This window comes from Pristis pectinata, chromosome 12 (assembly GCF_009764475.1).
Source record: "Pristis pectinata isolate sPriPec2 chromosome 12, sPriPec2.1.pri, whole genome shotgun sequence".
In the NCBI taxonomy this organism is placed as follows: Eukaryota; Metazoa; Chordata; class Chondrichthyes; order Rhinopristiformes; family Pristidae; genus Pristis; species Pristis pectinata.
This window is the reverse complement of record NC_067416.1, coordinates 53,933,162-53,958,191: the sequence shown is the minus strand read 5'-3', so window position 1 is coordinate 53,958,191 and position 25,030 is coordinate 53,933,162. Positions and strand designations below refer to the sequence as shown.

General features: G+C 40.9%; 2 non-coding genes across 2 annotated transcripts; one reads left to right on the top strand and one right to left on the bottom strand.

Moving 5' to 3' along the window:
* Positions 1 to 15,724: 15,724 nt before the first annotated feature.
* Positions 15,725 to 15,796, bottom strand: trnat-cgu (transfer RNA threonine (anticodon CGU)). The gene has a single exon. It is a non-coding gene; the product is annotated as a tRNA-Thr (tRNA).
* A 5,428-nt stretch (positions 15,797 to 21,224) lies between these two features.
* On the top strand, positions 21,225 to 21,296 carry trnat-cgu (transfer RNA threonine (anticodon CGU)). Its single transcript has one exon. It is a non-coding gene; the product is annotated as a tRNA-Thr (tRNA).
* Positions 21,297 to 25,030: the final 3,734 nt, after the last annotated feature.

Below are 25,030 nucleotides of genomic sequence, written 5' to 3'. Positions count from 1 at the left end.
AAAGAAGCCAGGGCTGGAGAAATCTGTTGAGCGTACTTGTTATTACTGTAGGAAACCTGGCCACGTGATATCTAATTGTGCCCTTTTGAAGAAAAAGAAGGAAGCTGGGCCCAATGCTTGCTTTCAGGCAATTAAAAATCAAAAAGGTTTAGGAGATGCTGTTAAAGATCAGTCCTTGCAAGAGGGAAAAGCGGAAAAGTTGGAGGAGGTGAGAAAAGAATTCCGTTCTTATGTATCAGAGGGTTTTGTTTCACTGAATGATGAGTCACCCCAGGTGCCAGTGAAAATTCTTAGAGATACTGGGGCTAGTCAATCTCTCTTGCTGGACAGTGTTTTAAATTTTGGTGAAGAAAGTGACACTGGTGAAGTAAATCTAATACGAGGCGTTACAGGTGAGACCATGTCTGTCCCTTTTCACAGGGTGATTTTAAAGTCAAAGTTCGTAGAAGGACCAGTCGAGATAGGGATAAGACCTAGTTTGCCAGTGGAAGGAGTTTCTTTGTTATTGGGAAATGACCTTGCAAATGGAGAAAGTGATCCTGTGGTACGGTTAACAACCAAACCAAGGATTGATGAGTCTGAGGATGATTCAGATGTTTACCCATCATGTGCGGTGACTCGAGCTAGAGCTAAAGAATTAGCCAAGACAGACAGTCCGGTGCAGTCTGATGTAGTTCCTTGTGACAGTCCTAAACAGGAAGAAAATTTTGATGCCTTATCTGAGACTTTTCTGTCTTCACTGGAGGATCAACATCCTTATAGTGAGCCTGAATTTAAAGATTTGTCTTTGTCAAGGAAGGATTTTATGGTGGAACAGACAAAGGACCTGAGTTGACAGAATTGAAAGAAAAAGCTCTCTCATGTGAGGAGATTGAAAAAGTGCCAACTGGATACTATGTCAAAAATGGAGTGTTAATGAGGAAATGGAGACCTCCTCATGTTCCTGTTAATGAGGAATGGGAAGTTATTCATCAGGTTGTTGTTCCAAAAGTTTATAGGGATGAGATTTTAAACCTGGCCCATAGTATGCCTTTGGGTGGTCATTTTGGTGTGAATAAAACTGTAGGGAAGATCTTGAAACAATTCTATTGGCCTGGTTTGAGAAAAGATGTGGTGATGTTTTGTCGAACCTGCCACACATGTCAGATGGTAGGTAAACCAAATCAAAAACCCCCTGTGGCTCCTTTGAAACCAATTCCTGCTTTTGGTGAACCCTTTTCGAAGGTGATTGTGGACTGTGTTGGCCCCTTACCAAAGTCTAAGACTGGAAATCAGTATTTGTTAACCATCATGTGTGCCACTTCTAGATTTCCAGAGGCAATACCCCTTAGAAATATTAAGGCCAAGACGGTGTCAAAGGCTCTTGTAAAATTTTTTACCTTGTTTGGTTTGCCAAAAGAAATCCAATCTGATCAAGGTAGTAATTTTATGTCAAAAAGTTTTCAACAAATAGTCTATGAGCTGGGAGCAAAGCAGATTGTATCATCTGCATATCACCCAGAATCTCAAGGAGCTCTGGAGAGATTTCATTCTACTCTCAAAAATATGCTGAAGACTTATTGCTTTGAAAACACCAAGGATTGGGACGAAGGTATCCATTTACTTTTGTTTGCCGTTAGAGAATCGATCCAGGAGTCAATCGGATTTAGTCCGTTTGAGCTTGTGTTTGGACATAGGGTGAGAGGACCTTTGGAGTTGTTGAGAGAGCAATGGGTTAATGAGGAAGTTCACTTGAGTCTGTTGGACTATGTCCAAAAATTTAAAACTCGGTTGGAGAGAGTCTGCCAGCTAGCGAGAGAGAATCTGAAAACAAGCCAGATAAGAATGAAGACATATTTTGATAGACGTGCTCGGCCTAGGACATTCGCAGTGGGGCAAAAGGTGTTGGTATTTTTCCCTAGCCAAAATAATCCCTTGCAAGCTCGCTTTTCTGGACCCTATGTTATTGAATCTCGAGTGACTGATCTAACATATATAATCAAAACACCAGATAGACGCAAGAAAACACAACTCTGTCATGTAAACATGCTAAAACCTTATTATGAGAGGGATTCAGTTGTGGCCTTGGTGGATGGTGAAAAGGTTGTTTCTAGAATGCCTGATGTTGATGTTGAGGAAGGCCAATTTAGACCAAATATTGTTCCATCGAAACTGAAAAACCAAAATATCCTGGAGAACCTTGAAACGAAGTTGGACCATTTACAAGTTTCACAAAAACAACAGATGAGAGAATTAATTTTAAAATTTAAAAATCTGTTCCCAGATGTTCCAAACAGAACATCGATAATTACCCATGATGTTGATGTTGGGGATGCAAAACCAATCAAACAACACCCATATCGAATGAATGTGGAAAAAAGTAAACTTGTTGATCAGGAAATAAAATACATGTTGGAAAATGATATTATTAGACATTCTACTTCAAATTGGAGTTCGCCCTGTGTTATTGTACCTAAACCTGATGGAACTGTTAGATTTTGCACAGATTACAGGAAAGTGAATGCTGTAACAAAGTCAGATGCTTACCCTATTCCTAGAGTGGATGATTGCATAGACAGAGTGGGAAAGGCAAAATTTCTTACAAAGATTGACTTATTAAAAGGGTACTGGTGTGTTCCATTAACAGATAGAGGAAGGGAGATTTCAGCCTTTGTAACCCCTTCTGGATTGTATGAATACAATGTTTTGCCATTTGGAATGAAAAATGCTCCGGCAACATTTCAAAGAATTATTAATTCAGTGATTCATGGGTTAAAACATACAGATGCCTACATTGACGACTTAGTGACTGGGAATGATACATGGGAGGATCACATCTCTGCGTTAGAAAGGTTGTTTGAAAGACTTTCCAAGGCTAACCTTACAGTTAACTTGGCTAAAAGTGAATTTGGCCATGCCACTGTGACGTATCTTGGTTATGTTGTAGGTCAAGGCAAGCAAGCTCCTGTTCAGGCAAAAGTTCAAGCAATATCTGAGTTCCCTATTCCCACAGGTACGAGGACTGTTAGAAGATTTTTGGGAATGGTTGGATATTATCGAAAATTTTGTAAAAATTTTGCTGATATTGCTCTTCCCCTAACTAATCTTCTGAAGAAGGGAGTAAAGTTTGTTTGGACAGATTCTTGTCAAGAAGCATTTGAGAAGCTGAAAGCCATTTTATGCTACCATCCTGTGCTCAGAACACCTGACTTTGAAAAGCCATTTTCATTAGCAGTAGATGCCAGTGATGAAGCTGCAGGAGCTGTGTTGTTGCAGAAGGGTGACCTTGATGATATTGACCATCCTGTAGCTTACTTTTCAAAGAAATTTAATGAGCATCAAAAGAATTATTCCACCATAGAGAAAGAATTACTGTCGCTTGTTTTAGCCTTGCAACATTTCAGTGTATATGTTTGCACCGCTCAGAAACCATTGACTGTGTATACAGATCATAACCCATTGGTGTTTCTGAGCCGAGTCAAAAACAAGAACAGAAGGCTGTTAAACTGGAGTTTAATTTTGCAAGAGTTTGATCTCATGATAACTCACATTAAAGGCAAAGATAATGTGATTGCTGATTGTCTTTCCCGATGTTAAATGGGAAACATGTATCTGTACTAATCTGATAGTCTGTAGTTGTGTAACATGATAATTATTAACATTACTAACTGTATGCGCGGTTGAATTTTTCTTGGGAAAATTTTTTTTTAGGTGGGAGGTGTTACGGACTCAGTGAAAGTCCCTTTAAGATAGAGAGTGTGTGTGTATGTGTGTGTGGGGCGTGCTTACGTCAATAGAAGATAAAGGACGTAATGACGTTGTTGAAGAAGAAGAAGAAGAAGAAGGAGAGAGAGAGAAGGGAGAGAGACACCAGCCTGCTTGTTTTCTCTATCGATGGATGAGAAACAATAACTGTGTTTGCCACTGAAATCCATGTATGGAAGTTGGAAGTAATCCGGTGGAGTTCACTTTGTTGCTGACCTGTAGAAGGAAACAGGTATTTGTGTGTGGACGACCACGGTTCGGATGCTTTTCGGGGTAAGGAAGTCACTACCGAGTAAACACTGAAGTGTCGTTTGGGTTCCATCGTGGAACATCTGGATTTCGTATGTACTCTCTCTATGTTTTTCTACATCTACATCTTATCTTCAGACAACGGTGGTTGTTGAAGAAGCCCTTGCTCATGTTTCACCTTATGGCTTGCGGAACTGAACTTTAAGAACCATTCAGGAACTGGGAGTTTTGGACTTTGTCACACACACACACGAAGAGTTTAGTTTTGGGGTTAACGTTCGAGGTTTAACATTCTTGAATTCTAACATACTAACATTTTTTACTTTTATTTTACGTATTATCATAAGTAGTGATTAATAAAATAGTTTTTAACACTGAATCATGCTCAGTGTGTTTCTTTTGTTGCTGGTTTGTGACAGTGCTGTGACTATGTCTCCAAATGGACAATCGACGACTCAAGTCGAGACCTTCATCCGACCAACTGGAAGTGTCTCGTTCCGAAAGGTCGACCATAACTTTTCTTCTACAGATGCTGCCCGATCCGATGAGTTCCCGCAGCAGATTATTTGCTCCAGACATCCGTCATTTTTGGCTCCACTTTCGTTTGTTTGTGGGAAGGGGTGTTTCTGATCTTCGGTGCCTTTCTACAACTGTAACAAAAAAAAGGGAACTTTGCAAATGGTAAAACTTGCCAATGTGCAATTTGATCACAGCCGTAGTTCACACACACGGGGATTTGACCACAATTACTGTTCTTATCACGGATATTTCCCGGATTAAAATAAAAGGCAAAGAGCAAGCAAGGCAAGTCAGTTAAAGCAAAACACAAATGAGCAACCTAACAACTCGGGTTTCAGTTGGGCTTCAGAGGCTTCCGCCAGCGAGCCTTACGTGTGCATCTGTTGCAAAAGGCAATGTTTTTGAAACCAAATGTAGGCCTCGGTGAATGACGTAAAAGAGAGGAAATATTCGAATCACTCAGCACGTGGAACCGAGTTAAGAGTTCTGTTTAGTGACCCTCTTACAAACATGCGAAAGAGAAGCAAAGGGGTGACGTTTAAGATTGAAAGAGGTTGGGGACAAAGGAATGGATAAAGATAATGCCTTTGTTGGGCTGAGAAGAATGAGTTGAGGTGGCAGTTCGATGAAGAGTTTACTTCTTATTTTTTGACAAACACGGGACTGTGAGGCATGGCGTGTGCCTCAGACGTTCGTACCGAAGTTATTTTGTTGATAATGGCTCACTGAACAAGAAAATGTGAGATCACTTTCAAAATAAAGGGCAAGCGTACCAATGTGTCCTCCTTGATTATGTTTATAATGGTTAATTTGGTGGGCTTTTATACTCGACTGAAGTGCACTATTTCACCTGTTTCTCCATTATTCGTATACGTTTTACCATGGTCTTGAACTTGGCCGTCTGGAGGACGCAGCGGCCGCCCAGCCGGCGGAGCAGTAATCTTCCGTGCTTGGGCTCTACTCAAACCGGCACGGTCTGCCTCCACCCTCTTTGACCGACAAAATAAACTCGAAGTCACTGCAACGTTGCCGACAGGACATTGCGTCCAATTGTATGGTGGATGTCAGGCTAACATGCCCGCTGAATGACGCCTTAATGCGTCCCTCCTGATGCAAAGGCCCCGAGCTTCAGAAGGTTCTGCTAACTAGCCCATCAAATAGCGCCCGATCTAAACCCGGGGCAAAATAGTGAGACGTCGCACTCGAAGAACGCAGACGCATGAAGAATAACAAGCATATTATTAACTCATGTTAACGGCATTAAACAACGTACTGGATTGAATTGCGGAAAAATATAACTTTTTTCTGAAGTCTGTAAATTGTGGACACAAAGAAACTTGAACAATTTTAGGGAGACTCATCCACTGCTTATGTCTGATCGCTACAGAAAGCGCCTGCTGTATCACTACAGATACTGAGGACCAACCTGATGTGAAACTATGTAAGGCATGGACATAGCAGTGATTTCATCCACAAGCCACCATGTCCTGTTGTCAGAGCCACGGCTCTCCGTGAATAATACTGAAAATAATATCTGCTGCATTGGCAACTGAGTTGTCTGGTTCAGTCCACATGAAAAAATCTAAAACATAAGCCAAAGAAACAATATCATGGCAAGGTAGTGAATTAATTGAATGTTGAGAGAGAGAGTCAGGGGTGCAAGTAGATAGCTGAAAAAGGAGGTGTAAATGCTCGCCTGTCTTTTTCGGCCAGCGTGTTGACTATGAAAGTTGGCAAATTATGTTTCAGCGATATCAAACTATGTTTAGGCTATATTTGGAGTATTGTGTGTCGTTATCGTTACCATGCAGGAAGGATGTCCAGGCTTTGGAGAGGGTGCAGAATCGATATACCAGAATGTTGGCTGGATCAGAGAGAATTATCCCTCAGGGCAGGTGGACAAATGTGATTTTTCTTCCTCTGGAGCTTTGAAGGCTAAGCGGAGACCTCTTCGAAGTTTACAAAATTATGAGAGAGATAGATCTGGTCGATACCCAGATCCTTTTTTTACATGATGGAAAAATCAAATGCAAGGAAGTACAACTTTATGATGAGAGTGATTAAGTTGAAAGGAATTGTGCGAGGCAAGTATTTTACAAAGAGTGGTAGGTCCTCGATTAAGTTCCCAGGGATGGTGGTGGAAGAAGATACTATAGTGACTTTCAAGAGCTGTTTAAATAAGCACATTAATACAAAGGGTGGTGGGATATGGATCAAGTCCAGGCATTTGGGGTTAACTTCATTTGGCACCATATTCGGCACAGATATCTTGGGCTAGAGGGCCTCTACTAATGTTTTACAGTTCTATGTTCTGTAAAGCACTGGATCTTAGCTTTTCTCTTCCCGGGCCCATTCTAAGGGCGCCTTCTTGATCTATTGAATTCTCGATTTCTTCATATAAAAACATGCCACTCACGGGCATCACTTTTCAGCGTCCGTTTGTCTGCTTCTTCTCTCAGACACCTCATATTTCTTTAATAGCTATTCCTTTTCACTGAGCCTCTGTGTTGTCTGTTATTCAAATGTCTGGAACTTGTTTTATGCCTCCAAGTCCAAGATATTGATACATGTCAAGGAGGGCAGTGGTTTCGGAACTGATCTCAAGGAAACTAAATAGTAACATTTCCTTCCTCTGGAAAACAACTTTGTATTCCATGCATTTGCCAAACCTCCGCCCAGACTCCTGCTTTCCATTCATCCTTGCTAGCCTCAGTATTTCCGCGTCAGACAATGCATTTTGAAAATTTCCTTTCCCAGTAATATCCTCAGAAATCAGTTAATTCAGTTGCAACTTAATCCCTTGTGTCATAAATTACATTCTTTTCATTTTATCCAAATAGTGCCATGCATTACAAACCACAACTGTTACTTTGAAGGCAGTCTATTAATTAACATGAGAGTGAAATTATATAATTTGTTTATTGATAAAATTCTAATGAAAGGTTGTGATGATTCAAGCTAAATACAGCCGCAGAAATTAACACCGGGTATAAATAGATCTGCAATCAGTCCTTTTTTAAGTGATTACAGCTTATCAGAACATCGTTCGAAACAAAATGCACGCGCCAGGAAATGATCCAGTCTTTGCCGTTTATTATACGACTCTTGTGGCGTTTGGCTTGCCAGGTAATGTGTGCAAGTGAACAAAGAGCGCGCAGTCAATGTTTAACCGTGTGATATTGAGATGCTGGTTCCTCATCAGAATTGTTAATTTTCTTTCAAGCCGCCTTTCTTTGCAATTAATGCAACGCTCTATTTTCACTCAGTCTGTTTCTGTTGATCTTTTAAGGACGTGCTTGTATTATCAAATGTCTCCACATATCAAATTATTAATCAATAGGTTTGCAAGATCAGTTTGTAAAACAATATTGTTTTGAGTTTACGAAGAAACTTTCTCTTGATCAGTTCAATTAGTTGTAAAAAGCACATTGCGAAATTATCGATATTGAATGACATCAGCACCGCCAGTATAATCAACTCAGTGCCTAAGTTCTTTGACATAGTCAAGCTGAATTATTTTCTGTATTAGGTTTCCGGTATTTGTTTTTCAGTCAACTTTTGGGAAAACGTTTTCGGCATTTATCGATCATTGTAAACTGATTTATACCTACTGATTCAGAATGGTACCCGTCTAATCGTTTGTATTTTGCTGTAACGAAATATATGCCGACAAATATTGTTTTCAACTAATTTTATGTACGTCTACATCTCTCCTCATTTATCGTTAAGTGCCAACTATGAACGCTTCTATTATTCCAAGTGCTATGAACTTTCTGACAGATGACAATCACTCTCCTCGTTAAGAGCGATTTTGTTTGACAAGGAACCTTGGTAAATTATCGCGTAGTTTTGGATGATTTCTATTGCTTCAGTCCTGGCAGAGGTGTCTGGACCCGAGATCTTGAACACTCTTTCCACAGATGCTTCTCGACCCACCGAATTCCTCCAGCGTTTTGGTTTCGGTTTCCTCCCAATTGCAAAATCTTCTGTCTGCTTCAGAGGGTCATGTTCCGGATCTCGATCACAGGACCAGAACCCTTCTCAGGGGCCCAAACTGCTGGCATCATGCAATTTGCAACAACATCTGACATGTCACCTTTTATTCGGCATGTCACCAGGAATATCATTTCCTGACTACGTGGATTTCCTTCGGTTTCTCCATCTCACCAAACACTAAGTTCACTTGGAATGCTTGGCCTTTAGTGAGGTGCTCATTTGTGAACTCTGAACCCGAAATAACAGTGCGTGTTCCCTCCTATGGTGGACCAATTCTGAATGATTAGAAGCGGTCAAAGTTCAACATCACTTTTCTCTCTCTCTCTCTCTAACCCTTTAATACTTAACTCTTTTATGCATTTAACCCTTAATTCTCTTTACCATTACGCTGCGCCTTGCAGCTTGTGACTAGCACTATCCCACCACCCCCCCCCCCCCCCCGCCCCTCACCACCTCGCTAGCAATTTGTAGAGAAGTCGTTTTGCTCCAGTCCGGCTCCATGAAAGTGAAACAGATCCCCAAAGTGAACATTGACTCTGGTAACATTCAGAGTGCTTCCACAGGCGGACAGCCATCGTTCACAGAGAACATTTGGGATGCAGCTGAATGGCGGTGGGGAAATTCAACGTAACTCCCTTTCTTCGTCCACCACCCTCTCTCAAACGAACCCGTGATATCCATGGTGTCTTTCTGAAGACATACAAATGAGGCTGCTCTTGTTATGGGTTGTATGGACGGTATTTCTAACATGTGGCAGCAAAAGAAACGTTTTTTCTTCTCTCTTTTCTCTCTACGTTACTTAAATTTGGGTTTTAAGTCGGTTTTTCGTTTCATTCATTAAAAAAAACACAATTTTCCGATCGCTGTCACGGACATTCTGCCAATCAGCCGCTGCCCTGAACACGAACGATGGAAGGAAGCTGGGACTTTAAACCAGTTGACCGCCATTTTTTGAAGCTGCTGCAGGGAATGCCCGCCCAATTGGTCTGCGCTTCTTCTGTGGAAATAATCGGTTGGCAGTGAAAAAAAAGAGATCTCGAAAACTCGTTTCCAAGAGGCGCTTCGGATGGCTACGAATTTAATGTGTTTGGCTATTTCGGGTCTGGAGCTGAGCTGTGAGCTGTCCCGCACTCTGATGAAAATCGGTCAACACTGGTTCAAAAAAGCCAGCTGCTGTGTAGTTCACTGCTCTGCTTACAGAAACCGAATCTAACGAGAATACTCTGCCTTGAACCGTTTCCAGCTGTCGTGAGATCTTCTGCGAAAGTCTCAAATTTTCTGTTCGGTTCAGTCCATATTGTCACTGCGAACGTGTTGCTGCGATTCGCTGAATACAGTTCCCCCCACCCCAACCATTTATTGTCGGATTCTTCACTGTTGAACTCCCTTGAAATTGGTGCACTTCGTACAGCAGTTTGGCATTGCAAGTCTCTGGGGCTCATATTCCCGCTGAGACCCCCGTGGCTCCAAATGTTTACGATTCCATCCAGGCAGTGCAATTCACTGACGAATGTGCCCAATCTGTTCCATTCATGTCGGTCTGTCATCCTTCACTATTGGCAACGATGGACTCCGAGTACGGAGGTATCACAATCAAGGGACATGTCTGTAAGACAAAGATTAGAAAGCGGGGGTTCAGAACACTTATGAGACCTTACTTAGTGCAATAGACACTGTTGCAAAGTGATGAGTAAACGGGACAGAGTGCAATAGGGGCTAATGTTCTGAGAGTTGAGACAGGAGGAAATTCTTCAGGGATTAACTTGATCTGAAAAGTGACTGCATCTTGCTCAGCAGGAGACAAACTAATATGAACAGTTGTGGTTCCTTCTATGACAAGGATTATATACCCAAAATAGCCACTGTTTCTTATGTAAAAGAAAGGATTGTGATGGAGATTTCTGAAAAATAAACACAATTTTATTTGGCATCAGCATAACTAATAAACAGAGAAATAACAATCACTGAAAGATGTGTAAAAAGTAGGAACCAGTCGGTCCTTGAAGGATGATCAAGGGGTTAAATGTAAAAAAATCTGTGATCTCTGGGTCTGGATTAAAAATGTTCACCAGTATTATTGAAAACAACAGGGGCGGCACGGTCGCATAGCGGTTAGCGCGACGTTATTACGAGCCAGCGGTCGGGTTTCGATTCCCGTCGCTGCCTGTAAGGAGTTTTTACTTTCTCCCGTGTCTGCGTGGGTTTCGTCCGGGTGTTCCGGTTTCCTCCTACATTGGAAAGACGGACAAGTAGGTTAATTTGGGTTTTAAAAAAATGGGCGACGCGGACTTGTTGCGCCGGAGTGGCCTGTTACCACGCTGTAAATAAAATTTGAAAAAAAAACTCTTTTGCTGTTTTAATAATTCAATGTCTAGCCTCTGTTAGAGTCACATTGGGCTCTGCCGTATGCCCACTGCACCAGGACCAGGTCTCTGTTGACATTATATTGCAGACTGCTGTGTAAGTTCTACATGAAACCGAAACTTGGACGGAATTGCTCAAGGTTCTATGCAGCGATGAAAATTGACTGGACTGTCTCCGTTTTTACTGCATCAGACCGGTTACAATGACACCGGTTAGAATTATACTGGATAACGTCTCACGGGCTACCTCATGCCGTCTGCACTCTGCACAATCATTGTTTGAGTCAGAGACGAACAATGACAGAAGCTGGAATTATGAAGAATGAGATAGAATATGAGGAAGATACTTAATACGTCCGACAATGTCTGATAGGGGAAGAGAAACAACGTTTCATTCCGATCAATGACGCTTCATCGGAACTTTAGAAATAATAAAAGTTGGCGGGTATATTTCTTGAACATGATATGCTCAGATCACGTGATACATTATCTCTACGGGCTCTTATTACGTCAGACCCGGACTTTGTGTGACTCAGCATAATACAATGAATCTATTCGCAAGCATAAATTCCGTGCAACCACACCCCGTGTAGTGCTGCAGTTTTTCCTCTGTGTTTTTGATGTCACTTGCAGGATATAGAATTTTTGCAAAAGGCGTCTTTCATGTTCCATTCCATAACTGAAGGTCAGATTGAGAATCAGCCGTATTATAGGGGGTATAACACGCTAACCATTGGAATTTTACATTCAGAGGACAGTGGATTGGTTGTTTTCATTGTAATGTTCCAAGTAGAGCATGTAGCAAGGCTGCCCTCCACTGCAATCTGAACAGGTACGGAACGAAACGGAAGAGTTCAAATCGATTTCCAAAACGAAAAGGCGATCCATTGACTGTCAAGAGTTAATGAATGATTAAAACTTATTTCAGAACAATGAAAGTGGAAACATCTCAGTGCAGTGCGATTAAGAAATAAAAGATCATTCCTTGCAGAAAACTCGTCCAGCAACAAAACAAAGATAATATTTTTATATCAGCTTCTCTGTGTTCAGAAATCTGAATAACTTAATATTTAATTAAGATGTCACTGTGAACAAAAATGGCAGAATTGACCGAATGCTCTTATTGACCCCAGCAATCAATTGGAAAGGAAACTTAACAAATACTCCGAACAACAAATACTCAGCGACGACGCTGTTAAACGTTAATGGTAAGCATTTAACTTGCTGTCATCCTTCACCTGCAGCACCGAAAGCTGCAAGAACATAATAATAAATGGCAAAAACCGGTCCATTCCCTGGCGCGAGCACAGTCCGTTAGAATGATGCCCTGGTGAGCTGCACATGGTGTAATTAGCAGCGTAATACATCTATTTATATCGAGACATCAGTATTTCAATCCGAAAATAGTTCAGACCATCAAAACTATTAGTTACAATTCCATGAACAAACAAAAGAAGTCAATTCTTTTGTGTTCAATTAAGTAATCATAAAGAGAGCACAAAATCATCAGGGCCGATCTTAAGATTGAAGCAACGTAACTCAGACTTTAATGCAATTAGAATTAATGTAACATTAGCAATAAGAGTTAAAATTACAAATGAATGCTGATGGAACATTGCATTTGAGACGGGGATTCACCAGAGGAATTCGACAACGTGAAGTTCCTTGCAAAAGAGGAGGCCTAAGATAAAGAAAATAACATTTCTGAAACACTGATCAGGTTATTAATCACTGTCGGAGGAGGTAAAAAGATAAAATTTCAGGTCGAAACCACTCCGTCAGGTTTTCAGGCTGAGAACCTGATTTTATGGAGCTGATCATAGTGCCAAAATTGTTAGACATCGGGGAGTTTGATTTCAGAATGGCGAGTGGAATTTCCCAAGAGTCAGTTCAATAACCAAAATTTCATGAGTAAATAAATAGACAGGAGTATACAGAACATACTTTCCAAATTTAGAGGTGAAGCACAATTTACAAAGAACTGAAAGTGAATACATAGAAATCTGGACAGACTCAGGCCGTAGCCTGTAGGTGGCAGGAGAAAATGTTGAATATAGAATTGATTAGCTTGGTTCGGAAGAAGGAGAATAGATACTGGAAAGTAGAGTGCGTCTTTTCAAATTGATGGGAAGAAAAAGATCCGCTGCAACATGGTCACAGCTCCATCAAAGTGTTAGGGCATGTAGGAGAAATATTTAATTAAAAGCATAGGGGTTCCAGGATCTTATAAACAGGCGCAGAGAGGATTGGAAACAATGGTTCACCAAGTGCATTGTGTCTATTGCTTAAGCCCATAATAGCTTAAAACGGCTTCAAAGACGGTGTAAGAGAGACTCTCTTACAGCATCGGCACAATGTGGGGTTCAGTTGTGTAAATAACCTTGAGAAATTCAGGTTGCTGCTTCCGTATTTGAAGAATTTGCAATTGGTGTGTTAGAGACATACGTAAAATCATAACATGTTTTGAAATGTGGCGGAATGGTAAGAATCAAAAAGGCAGTGAAAGGTAACGTTTGGCAATAGAACCATGACCCCTTTCTGTGCACCTTGATATATGAGCAGACCACGCACCTGGTTCTAGAACATGAAGAGAGAAAGATAGAGAGAGAGAGAGAGAGAGAGAGAGAGAGAGAGAGAGAGAGAGAGAGAAAGAAAGATAGAGTGTGTGTGTGTGTGTGCGCGCGCGCGCGTGCGTGTGTATGTGCGTGCGTGTCTGTATGTGTGTATCTGCATATATATATATATGTGCTAGGGGTGCATCTGTCACTGTTGCATGACCCAAACTCTCTTTATGGTTGAGAAACTTTGCATTGATTCTAAATCAATTTAAAGTAGGTAATTTATCTATATCACACCATCCCCTCTCGCTGTCCATATCACACCATTACACCTGGACTTTTCTGCTCTAAAATAACACTAACCCGGTGCAACTTTCACTCGGCTCTGTCTCAAATGGTGCTATATCACGTGACCATTATTTAACACTGGATGATGACTCTGATGATAAACACTGAATATATTCTTGGTTTGGACTGTATCACGTTCTATTTTTCATATGATATTAAACTGGCTCATGTCTCTGCTTGCATAACGCCAAACCCTGCCGTATTACACTGTGTTAAATCAAACTTTCATTCATATTAATTCACTACATTTCCATGCCATTAAAACACTCGCCTGTGACATGCATTTGACCACCTTGGACTTCACCAGACACCATCTGTTTTCAATGCAGTAGCCCATGATTCAGTGCATACAATTAAAAAAAAACATGAGTCAGGCTGCATTATACGGTGCTCGGTCGGGACAATTCCTCCACTGGCGCATGTCTTGAATGGTTTCATACCAGGCAGCTCTCAAATAGATCTCCACTGGATATAAAATAGAGGGAAATTCCCATTGGTGGACACATGTTCAGATCGTCGGATTACTGAATTGTCAATCCGAGAGAATGAATTTCACTGTCTTTCGGCCGACTGATTGACAGATAATCCGCCTGATGTAAAATGTGTGCACTGATGGGAATTTCCATTTCTTTCGATGGAAGCCGACATTTCTTCTAACGAATCCATTTAAAACGTCTGTGCACAAAACTGCAACCCGCAATGATCAAAGTACAATTGTCCACATTCAGTCCACTGAAAATATGTCCGCTGGTTATTTAATATCAATAGCCTTCATGTTCATAACTCATTTATTTGCAGTCATGCTTAGAATGCGATGTCAAACTTTTCGGCTCGCTGTTTTGAGAGGGCAATATTTAATTGGTAGGAAACTTGTATCACCCTGCGGAGAGCATTGTGGCATCACCAGCGGCATTGTTCGAGTGACATCCACTCTGCCGTTGGACACCATGTTCAAGCGGTCATGTTTCTAATTACGTTTTGGGTAAAAGGGGAGCGGCAGCCTCTTCTGTTCTGGACAGTCTGGCCGCGGAAACTTGCTGGATTTGTGCTCCGGCAGATCACCAAATTCAACAACAACGTAAAAATGAAAGAATGAAGGAAGAAGAATCAATGGAAGGCGAATTGTAAAGGGATAGATAAAGTCGCCTGATTAATTGCTCTAAGTATAATCGATGAATAATTATCATCATTTTTCCGCGCACGTTATGTTATATCTCGTGATTTTAATGTATATATTTTGCAGACAATGATACGTTTTCCTATTCATCAAGCTACACTTCGGTCTTCATGAACAAAATGGGTTTCCAGAGCATCATCTTCAGCACACTTTCCCATGGTCTTTCTGTAACAGACTCGATGAGAGTTTGTTGGCATAAGCTTCTCACAACTCACTGAATCCAGAGCTGTTGACGTGTTTTCTTTTTCGCCCTTTGCTGACGCTGTATCTTTTCGTATCTTTTTCTTTAATCGCTGGAAGATCTATGAGAAGATGTGTGAATGTGGGCAAATCCCCATGAAAGTAGGCCACGACTGTGTTCAAGTTGTACATCGTCGAATATGGCTATTTTCTGCATTCCTGTTCTTTTTTCCTGTTACGCCAGAAGAAATGAATACGGGTTTGCCAAAAAATCTGAACTGTGGATCTGCCGCATTCGGTGACTTCCAGCAGTTAAAAAGCACAATGAAGATAAAATATGGTCCATTTTAACTTTTCACGCAGGTAGACTTGATGGTGAGAGTGACGAATAGGGAAAACAAATAACATTTTTGGATCAGAATATTCTATTCCTCTGTCATTCGACATTTAGCTGCGGGAGTCCAGCAAACGATTCACCTGCTTGAAAGCGCGATGAGGACAACGGGATAAAATGACTGCTAGTCAGGCAGCTCCATCAGGGAAGAGAACATTACGAGCACCGCAAACACCAAAGTGAACTAAACATCACCAGGCACGGACGGGATTTGAACCCGCGATCTTCGGTTTACGAGACCGACGCCTTACCACTTGGCCACCGTGCCACGGTTTGAGTGATGACCAAAGGTGTGAATGGGACATTGACGGGATTGGATTACAAAGAAAATATCAAAGTTCATTCCTAAACTGATGCTTCCCTGTAATTCTGACATGTTGTACGGCGAAGATAATTCACAGAAGAAAGTGTCGGTGATCGTTCATGGCATGAAGAAGGGGATCAGGGCAGGGAGATATTCAGCCTAGGACCTGCTCCTTGGACGATGTAAAATTTCCCATTCCCCAAAACGGGAATGGAACTCGGGTCAAGGCTCTCTGAGCGTCTAATGCTGGATACTGGACTGTCAGTCATGCAGGTGGCAAAATCAAACCGCGTCTTTTGACAAACAAATTTGCGCCACGAGAGCCGGAATCGTCATACAGCTGATGTCGGGTGATCCCGGACATTTCCTGCTCTCCAGTGGAATAACACAGAAATTCTGTTCGAGAAGATTGCCTTAAATTCGGTGCAACTTTATCCACAGTTACTCTTCGAGACATCGGAAAACAATTCTGATCCTCACGCCACCGTCTCAAATAGGGAACACTAATGGGACTTGAACTAAATTTGTACTTCAAAATGCTTGTGGCAGATATTGTTCCTCAGTAACCTTTACTAAACAGAATTGACGTCAAACATTAGTTCCAATGCGACGTGATCTCTCCAGTTCTCTCTTCGTCCATTCCAGTTACTTGCTCAGGGGCAAGGCGCAGATATTTCAGTGACCGAATCTCTGTGCTGGCCCCTCTGGCAGTTCTGGGGTACGGATCTTTAATCGCTTGAGTCAAAATGCCAAACACTAACAGCTGTCAGCTGATTGGTGGAATGGAGAAAGACGCACAGCAGAGATGATGTCACTTTGCCGTCCTATCAGAATTCAGTCAATTAACAGAAATACTCGCGATCCGCATTAATAACACTTCCAATTATATCCATGTCGGTTCAATCCGCCCTCAATTCTCTGAAAACATGTTCGTTTGTGTTCAATACTCCCATCAGCAGTGTTCCGAACTGGTAACGTCACAAGCTCCACACGTCTCTGTTTCACATTCGGAACGGATATTTTATTCAACTAGCCTTTTCTTTCAGAGTTTAGTGAGCGTTCGCACCAGTCTTTGCTCCGACAGGACGCTCGGTTCTCTCGCCGTGCCTACTGTGGAGATGGACGTTTACAGATGGAAACTGAAGCTTCCTGGTACTTCATTTGATCTCTTCGTAAAACGAGAAAACCCTTTCCGCATTCTTATGTTGTGCTGTGGAGTCGCAGGGTGCTGTTGCTGCCTTCGCTCAAAGTGTAAAATGTAGGCAGCTCGTCAACAAAGAAAAGGTCGCTTTAGAAAGCGAATAATATACGTCCTATTCTATTCAACTTTTTCTTTCAACCATCTAGAATTGATCTCGCTTCTCTTTTATGGAAAATGAAGGGAAAACCATGCTTTCGTGATCTATTCATGACAACTGTTTCTTGTCCATTGAATAGATGTCTGATAAATACAGTTTGTCAAGATCACATTTTTCAAAGATATTTATAGATTAGAAACTTTTTAAATGTACTCTACCTAATTTAACGATACTACCTCAAATTGAAATTCTAGAAAAAAATTAGGTATTAACCCTTATCAGAAGGACTTGATAGCAATAATTTATCATATGATTATGAAAATTCTTTAGGGATATACGATAAAATTAATAATGAACGTGAAAGAGAACTTCAGATACTTTTACCTACATAGGCATGGAAGAAAATTATCCAATTAGTTAAATTAGTTAATACCTCTTCAATGTGGGCTTGACACTCTTTGATACAGTTTAAGGTGGTTCGTAGGACCCATATGTCTAAGGCTAAGTTAGCTCTTTCTTATAACCATATAAATCCAATCTGTCATAGACGTAATTCTGAGGTGGCTTCCCTGACACATATGCTCTGGTCCTGCCCTCTTCAGCAAAAATATTGGAAAAACATTTTTGATATTATTTCAGTAGTGTCGAACATCGATTTACAACCTTATCATCTTACTGCAATTTTTGGGTTACCAATGATTAATTCTGGCCATTTATCTGCCTCAGATTGTCGTATGATTGCATCTGTTACATTGATCGCCAAGAGATCCATTCTATTTAAATGGAAAGATCCTAAACCTCCTACTACATTCCAATGGTTTTCCCAAACTATAACATGTTTAAAATTAGAAAAAAATCTGAGGGGTACTATTGAACCATTAGTTGAATTTGAAGAAACATGGAGCCCATTTGTTGAGCATTTTCATATGATGTAAGCTGACCTTTTCCGAATCCTCTTCAATAACTTTCCATTCGAATATAGGGGAGCAGAGTTAATGACATAATAATGCTTTTAATCGATGAAATATGACAGCCCAGCTTTTGCTTAGTTTTCGGTGAGATTCTGTTTATTATTACTATTTGGTATTTTATTGTTTATTTTTTGTTTGGGTTTTTTTCATATAATCAAATTTCTTTTTAAATCTTTTTCGTGCTCAACTATCAAGAGATTGGGAGGTTCAGATTACACATCTTACTCTTTGTGTCTGTATACGTTAACTGTTATTACTGCAATCCCGATCTCTTTGCATAATGTGTATAATTACCACTGTTATTTTTATTAATTCGAAAATTATTAAAAAGATTGGAAAAAGCCAAGAAAAAATAAGATTAAGACAGGATACTGTGGTCTACAAACGTCGGCATTGCAGTGTGAGATGCTGACCAACAGGCGGTAGCAACGAGTTGCCCACAGCCTCTATTTCGCTGAGGACCCGAAATGCCCTGGCTGTTATGAAGCATAAACAATGTTTGGGGAAGATCTCAGCACAAGTGAATGCTGATTTTGTTTCTTGTTTAACGTGATTTAAAGTTTGCGATATACAAATATAGCTACAAGCTGTTTACTTTCGCTTCAGCAGCAGAGAAACTGGAGGTGGATAATATAAAGAGGTAGAACGGACCGCAGCTGCTGGAAGATGTGGGTGAAAGCGAACGGCTGGAGGAATTCAGAGGGCCGGGCAGCATTTGTGGGGGGAAAAGTGCAGTCAATATGTTATGTCAATACGGTTCAGCTGGTGAATAAAATAGAGAGGAACTAGATTGTATAGACATTGTATGGTATGAATATAAAACATATAGTTGATGGTGGGCGCAGCTTCTGTAAGCCTATTCGCTGCTGTACCTCTCTGCGACTTTCGAAGTACAAATTCAACATTGAAATAAGTAAACTCAGTTATATTATAAAGTATATAACTGAACGTTTCATTTACTCTGGATGTCCTATCGAACCTTCAGGTACGCGAAAATTCATTTCATTAGATCTCCTTTGGAACGGCGGGGATTTCAAGCTCTATTCGGGTTCTGTGGTAGAATTTTCGCCCAGCACTCAAGCAGAGCGACGGGGCGACGGCATCTGTCACTCAGCTCGTCTTGGAATTAGAGCAGGTGCCAGCACCAGCTGACTTCCGTTAGTTCTGTTCAGCTCAAAGCACCACAGTTGTTTATTCTGAAAGAGGTCATCACGCGAAAAACCGAGTGGAGTTAATTTAAGAAATCATTAGAGACTCAGATAGGTTAGAGCTTGAAGTCCGAGTTGGTAAATGATGAGCTCACCGTCCCAGTCTATGTCAGTACCATAATGGGCCATGTCCGTTCACAGTCCAACAACTTTGCCTGTCTGTGTCTATAAGAGAGTGGACGGTGAAAATGGATCCATCTGATTAAATTATAAAGCTCCTATTTTCATTTCCAAAGCGCGAGATAGAATATTCGTCTCATCAGAATTTGTTGAAAATCAGATGCTGCTGTGCTAGTCCTCGATCATTCTCTGACTCTGTTTTCTTGCATCGGGGTATCTATCTGTTTATATAAGGCACCTTCCAAGATTCCACGGAATAACACAGAAGTATCTTAATCATGATGCGATTTCTACCGATATTAATCGTGCTCATTTCTGTGTTCACACCACACGGGAACCTGTCCCAATTTGTTGTATTTACCCGTTTCAATTATTTCGCCTTTTTTCTGTGTCATTGTCCAGTATGACACGTCTCTGGTGTTCTGAAAACGCATTTTCACTTTCGGACAGAACCAAAAGTATAAAGGCATATGGGAGCTGTTTGCGGGTCAGGAGGACATTGAGCGAATGCAGCAACACCACCCTCCCATTCCACAGCACAAAAGACTAATGCGGAAAGCGTTTTCTCGTTTTATGCAGAGAACACATAAAGAACCAGGATACTTCAGTTTACATCTGTAAACGTCCATCTCCACAGTAGGCAGGGCGAGAGAACCGAGCGTCCTTTGGGAGCAAAGACTGGTGCGAACACTCCCTAACCACGGAAGGAAAAGGCCAATTGAATAAAATATCCGTTGCTGATGTGAAATAGAGACGTGTGGAACTCGTGACGTCACCAGTTAGGAACACTGCCGATAGGAGTATTGAACACAAACGAACAGTCAACATGTTTGCAGAGAGTTGGGGGCAGATTGAACCGACATGGGTATAATTGAAAGTGTTATTAATGAGGGTGTTGAGGATTTCTGTTAATTGGCTGAATCCTGATTGGACAACAAAGTGACACCCAATCATCTCTGCAGTACGTCCTTCTCCATTCCACCAATCAGCTGACATCTGTGAGTGTTTGGCGTTTTGACTCGAATGGTTTAAAGTCCCGCACGCACGAGCTGCCAGAAAAGGCCGGGACAGAGACTCGGTTCTGAAATATTTGCCACTGCCCCCTGAGCAAGTGAGTGGAATGGAAGAAGAGAGAACTGGAGAAGTCACATGCTATTGGATCTAATGGTTGACGTCAATAATGTTTAGTAAAGGTTTCTGAGGGAGAATATCTGCCACAAACGTTTTGAAATACAAACTTAGTTCATGTCCCCTCAGTGTTCTCTATTTGAAAAGGTGCCGTGAGGACCGGGGTTGTTTTCCAATGTCTCAAAGAGTGCCTGTGGATAAAATTGCATCGAGTTAAAGGTACACTTCTCGGGCAGAACTTCTGTGTTATCTCACTGGGGAGCAGCAAATGGCCGGGATCACCCCAAAGCAGCCGCTTGACGATCCGGGATCTGGTGGAGTAAATTTGTTTGTCAAAAGACGCTGTAGATTTTGCCACTTGCATGCATGATCGTCCAGTATCCAGGTTTCGGCGTTTATAGAGCAGTGATCCGAGTTCCATTCCCATTTTGTGGAATGGGACAATTTTACATCGTTCAAGTAGTAGGACTTAGGCTGTATATCTCCCTGCATTGATCCACTTCTTCATGAGATAAACGATCACCGGCACTTTATTCTGTGAATTATCTTCTCCGTACAACATGTCAGATTTCCAGGGAAGCATCAGCTTAGGAATGAGCTTTGATATTTTCTTTGTAATCCAACCCTGCTATGTCTAATTCACTCAATTTGCAATTGTTGAAACCGCGGCGCGGTGGCCAAGTGGTAAGGCGTCGGTCTCGTAAACCGAAGATCGCGGGTTCAAATCCCGTCCTTGCCTGGTGATATTTAGTTCATATTGGTATCCTGCGGCGCTTCGTGATGTTCACTATCCTTATTGAGTAGCATGACTGGAAGTCATTTTATCCCATTGTCGTCACAGCGCTTTCAAGCAGGTGAACCGTTTGCTGGGCTCCCGCAGCTCAATGTCGAATGACAGAAGACGAGAACATTCTGATACAAAAATGTTATTTGTTCTCCCTATTTATCACTGTCTCCATCACGTCTACCTCCGTGAAAAGTTAAACTGGAACACATCTAATCTTCATTCTGCTGTTTACCTGCTGGAATTCACCGAATGTGGCAGATCTACTGTTCAGATTTTTTGGCTGACTCAACCCGTATTCATTTCTTCTGGCGTAATAGGAAAAAACAACGGGAAAGCAAAAAATAGCCACATTTGATGAAGTACAACTTGACCACAGTCGTGGCCTACCTTCATGGGGATTTGTTCACATTTGCAGATCGTCCCACAGTTCTTACAACGATTAAAGCAAAAGATACGGAAAGATACAGCACGTCAGCAAAGGGCGAAAAGGAAAACACGTCAACAGCTCTGGATTCAGTGAGTTGTGAGAAGCTTATGCCAACAAACTCTCATCGAGTCTGTTGCAAAAAGATACACTTGGAGAGGCGCATCTTCATTCCGACAGAGTCACAATAGTTACCAAGTTCATGTCCAGAAAGAAAGAGAGAGCAGGTAATTCGGAATAAGTCTGCCTTCATTAACATATTGAAGAACAGTAATTAAATTCCTTTCCTGTGTGGCTGAATCTGCGCTTTAATTTGTTCGAATAACGATGTATTTTAGTTTATGCTCTGTAATTGTCATCCCAAATAAATGTAGAATATGAAACGTAAAATAATAATGCAAGGAATTCCCTGGAAAACGATTCTTCATGCATTTTATCAGAATGGACGAATCAATTAGCACATATGATTGAGTTATATGTGTCAATTGATCGTCCAATTGCTTCTCTTTAAAAAGGAAGGAATTGCATTGGATCAAGAGTGTGGAATTTTCCCAACATTAAACAACGCCATAACGAAAGTAAAAATCTAGAAAACTCAGAGATGGAACCATCGAACAATGACGAGGTGCGATCCAGATCGAGCTGAGAAAAAAAAATCAAATGGGATTGATACACAAAATATGTGCGATTGTGGAAAAGACATCAAGCGTTAATTGCAGTGGCTCAGAAAATGGAGAGTCACCGCAGCCAGCGAAGCCTTAGAAACACCAATGAAGAATGGATTGAGTTCCAGCCTTCCCACCCCTTCCACCATTTTATTTTAGGAAAGAATGTTGGTTTTCATTCAGAAAGAAAACCTTCCCAGCATTGAATGATACTGCAGCATCTTCCAGCAATAGCAATGGGGACCTGTCGGCGGATCTTCCCGTCAGAATACGAGACCTCAGATTATCCAGTACTCGATAATGGTCAAAGAATGCGGACCAATGCGAGGTTCTGCGATACGTGTGAATTCTCGCTTTCATTTCAAAATCTCACTGTCAATGAAGACAATAATATTGGACTCGCGATATTTTCACGCCAGCTGCAACGACAGACACAATTATTGCAGGGACTAACCTGCAATACTAGAGGATAAAGGACGAGAAAAGCCCGCCGTTCGAAAATCGTAAATTGCAGAAAATCAACCGCAGCGCGACACGAGTAAAAAAAAACAGCAGGAAATATATTTGCAATAAATGGTGGCAATCAGAGATAGAAATCACCAATGGAATGGGACGAAAAAATGTGGTAGGTGAGGCATTGCGCGATATCATGAATCGGTTATGATTTAATTTACCGTGATAAATGATTTTACAGGTACCAGTACAAAACCAGAGCACAAATCAATATATTACGATCAGCGGACACTGGGAATGCATCTCAACGAGCCTCTTCGGAGAGATGAACATGAACAGAAACGGATGGTGTGAATAACATCGGGTGAAAAGTTAACAACCTCAGGCTGATAATTCAGTTTAAGTGACAGAACCGTCGCCATTGCATCATCGTAAGCAGAATGTCTGTGCAATGTTGCCCTCTGCTGCGGTAAGAATGCCATAAAGCGATTCGATATTCAATCAGATTTGCAACAAGTCAACGAATCATTAAAAGTGACAATTCAGCTCAGAGTTAGAAGCGCAAATGAATGTGATTTCAATATGCAAGACCATGTAGCAGGGCAAATTCTTCTTGCAATATCATTGATTATTGTAATATGAAAACGTTCGTTCAATGACCAGTAAAGAAATATTTCATTAAGAGTTCATAATAAACAGAGATTTAAGACTGGGAGCACTATACGAAATACAATACAAACTGACTGAAAATAGAAGCAACAAAAATGAGGATTAACCGGTTACTCAGTGTCGAAACCGACAATCAGTTACTGTTTGGTTTAAACTTGTCATGTTTTTTCACCTGGGATATCGAAGCTTGCAGAAGTAGAACAATAAATTGCAAAGACAGCTCAATTTCCCGGTACATATGTTTTCCTTCAGACGATTTGCTGGTAAAGTGTAACCTTTGGAATAACCAGGACACACATCTCTATTTATATGTGCTTAATCCCTAAAGCAGCAAATAACTGTAATCAACAGTTGTTAGTTGCAGTTTTCCAAACAAATAAATGAAAACCGTTACATTCAAGCTTTAGCTAATTAGAACCGTCGAATGTATTTCAAATGACAGTGCATATCTTGTGATTCAACAGAAGTCACCGACAATTACATAGGTTAATGCATATTCCCTGACTACCTGACCCGATTTCAAGGTATAAATGAATGAGACGATTGTTGAGAATAGTCCTGGGTGGAAAACTTTACAAAGGCGCTGGGTAAAGTCGACTCTCTTGTAAAATTAAATCCAGTGTGTTGAATGGAATCGGTGATATGGACAATACAGTGGTTAAGGGGCAGATGTTCATCAGATTGGAAGGAATATTACAGCGGAATTAACCGAATTCGGTATTAGGCCAACTTTTTAAAATATGTATGAATGATTACTCTTTTTAACATCTACGACGCAATTGACAAATATCAGCGTGACATAAAACGTATGGTATCGAACTGTGAGGAGATATAAATGAATGTTAAATACAGAGAGACTGATTGGTAGATACAGAAACGGATTGCGGGAGAAGTGTAATGTTGATGAATTTGAAGGTGAGTCGGAAGAACGCGATGAGGTATCATAAACCCAGAGGAGCTAATTTTATAACGGGCACAGGAATAGAAGATTTAGTGTAAAATGTAGGCAGATCGTCAACAGAGAAGAGGTCGCTTTAGAAAGTGAATAAGATACAAGTCCTATTACATTCAACTTTTTATTTCAACCATCTAGAATTAATCAAGCTTTTATTTAATGGAAAACGAAGGGAAGAACATGCTTTCGTGATCTATTCGTTGATAACTGTTTCTTGTCCTTTGAACAGTTGTCTGATAAATACAATTTGCCTGGATCACATTTTTTAAAGATATTTACAGATAAGAAACATTTTAAATGTACTCTACCTAATTTACCGATGCCATATCAAATTGAAATTACTGAAAATATTAGGTTTTAACCCTTATAAGAAGGGGTTGATAATTTATGATCTGATTGCGAAAATACGTTTCGGGATATCTGATAAAATTAAGAATCAATGGGTAAGACAACTTCAGATACTTTTACCTATAAAGGCATGGAAGAAAATCCTCTAATCAGTTAAATTAGTTAATACCGC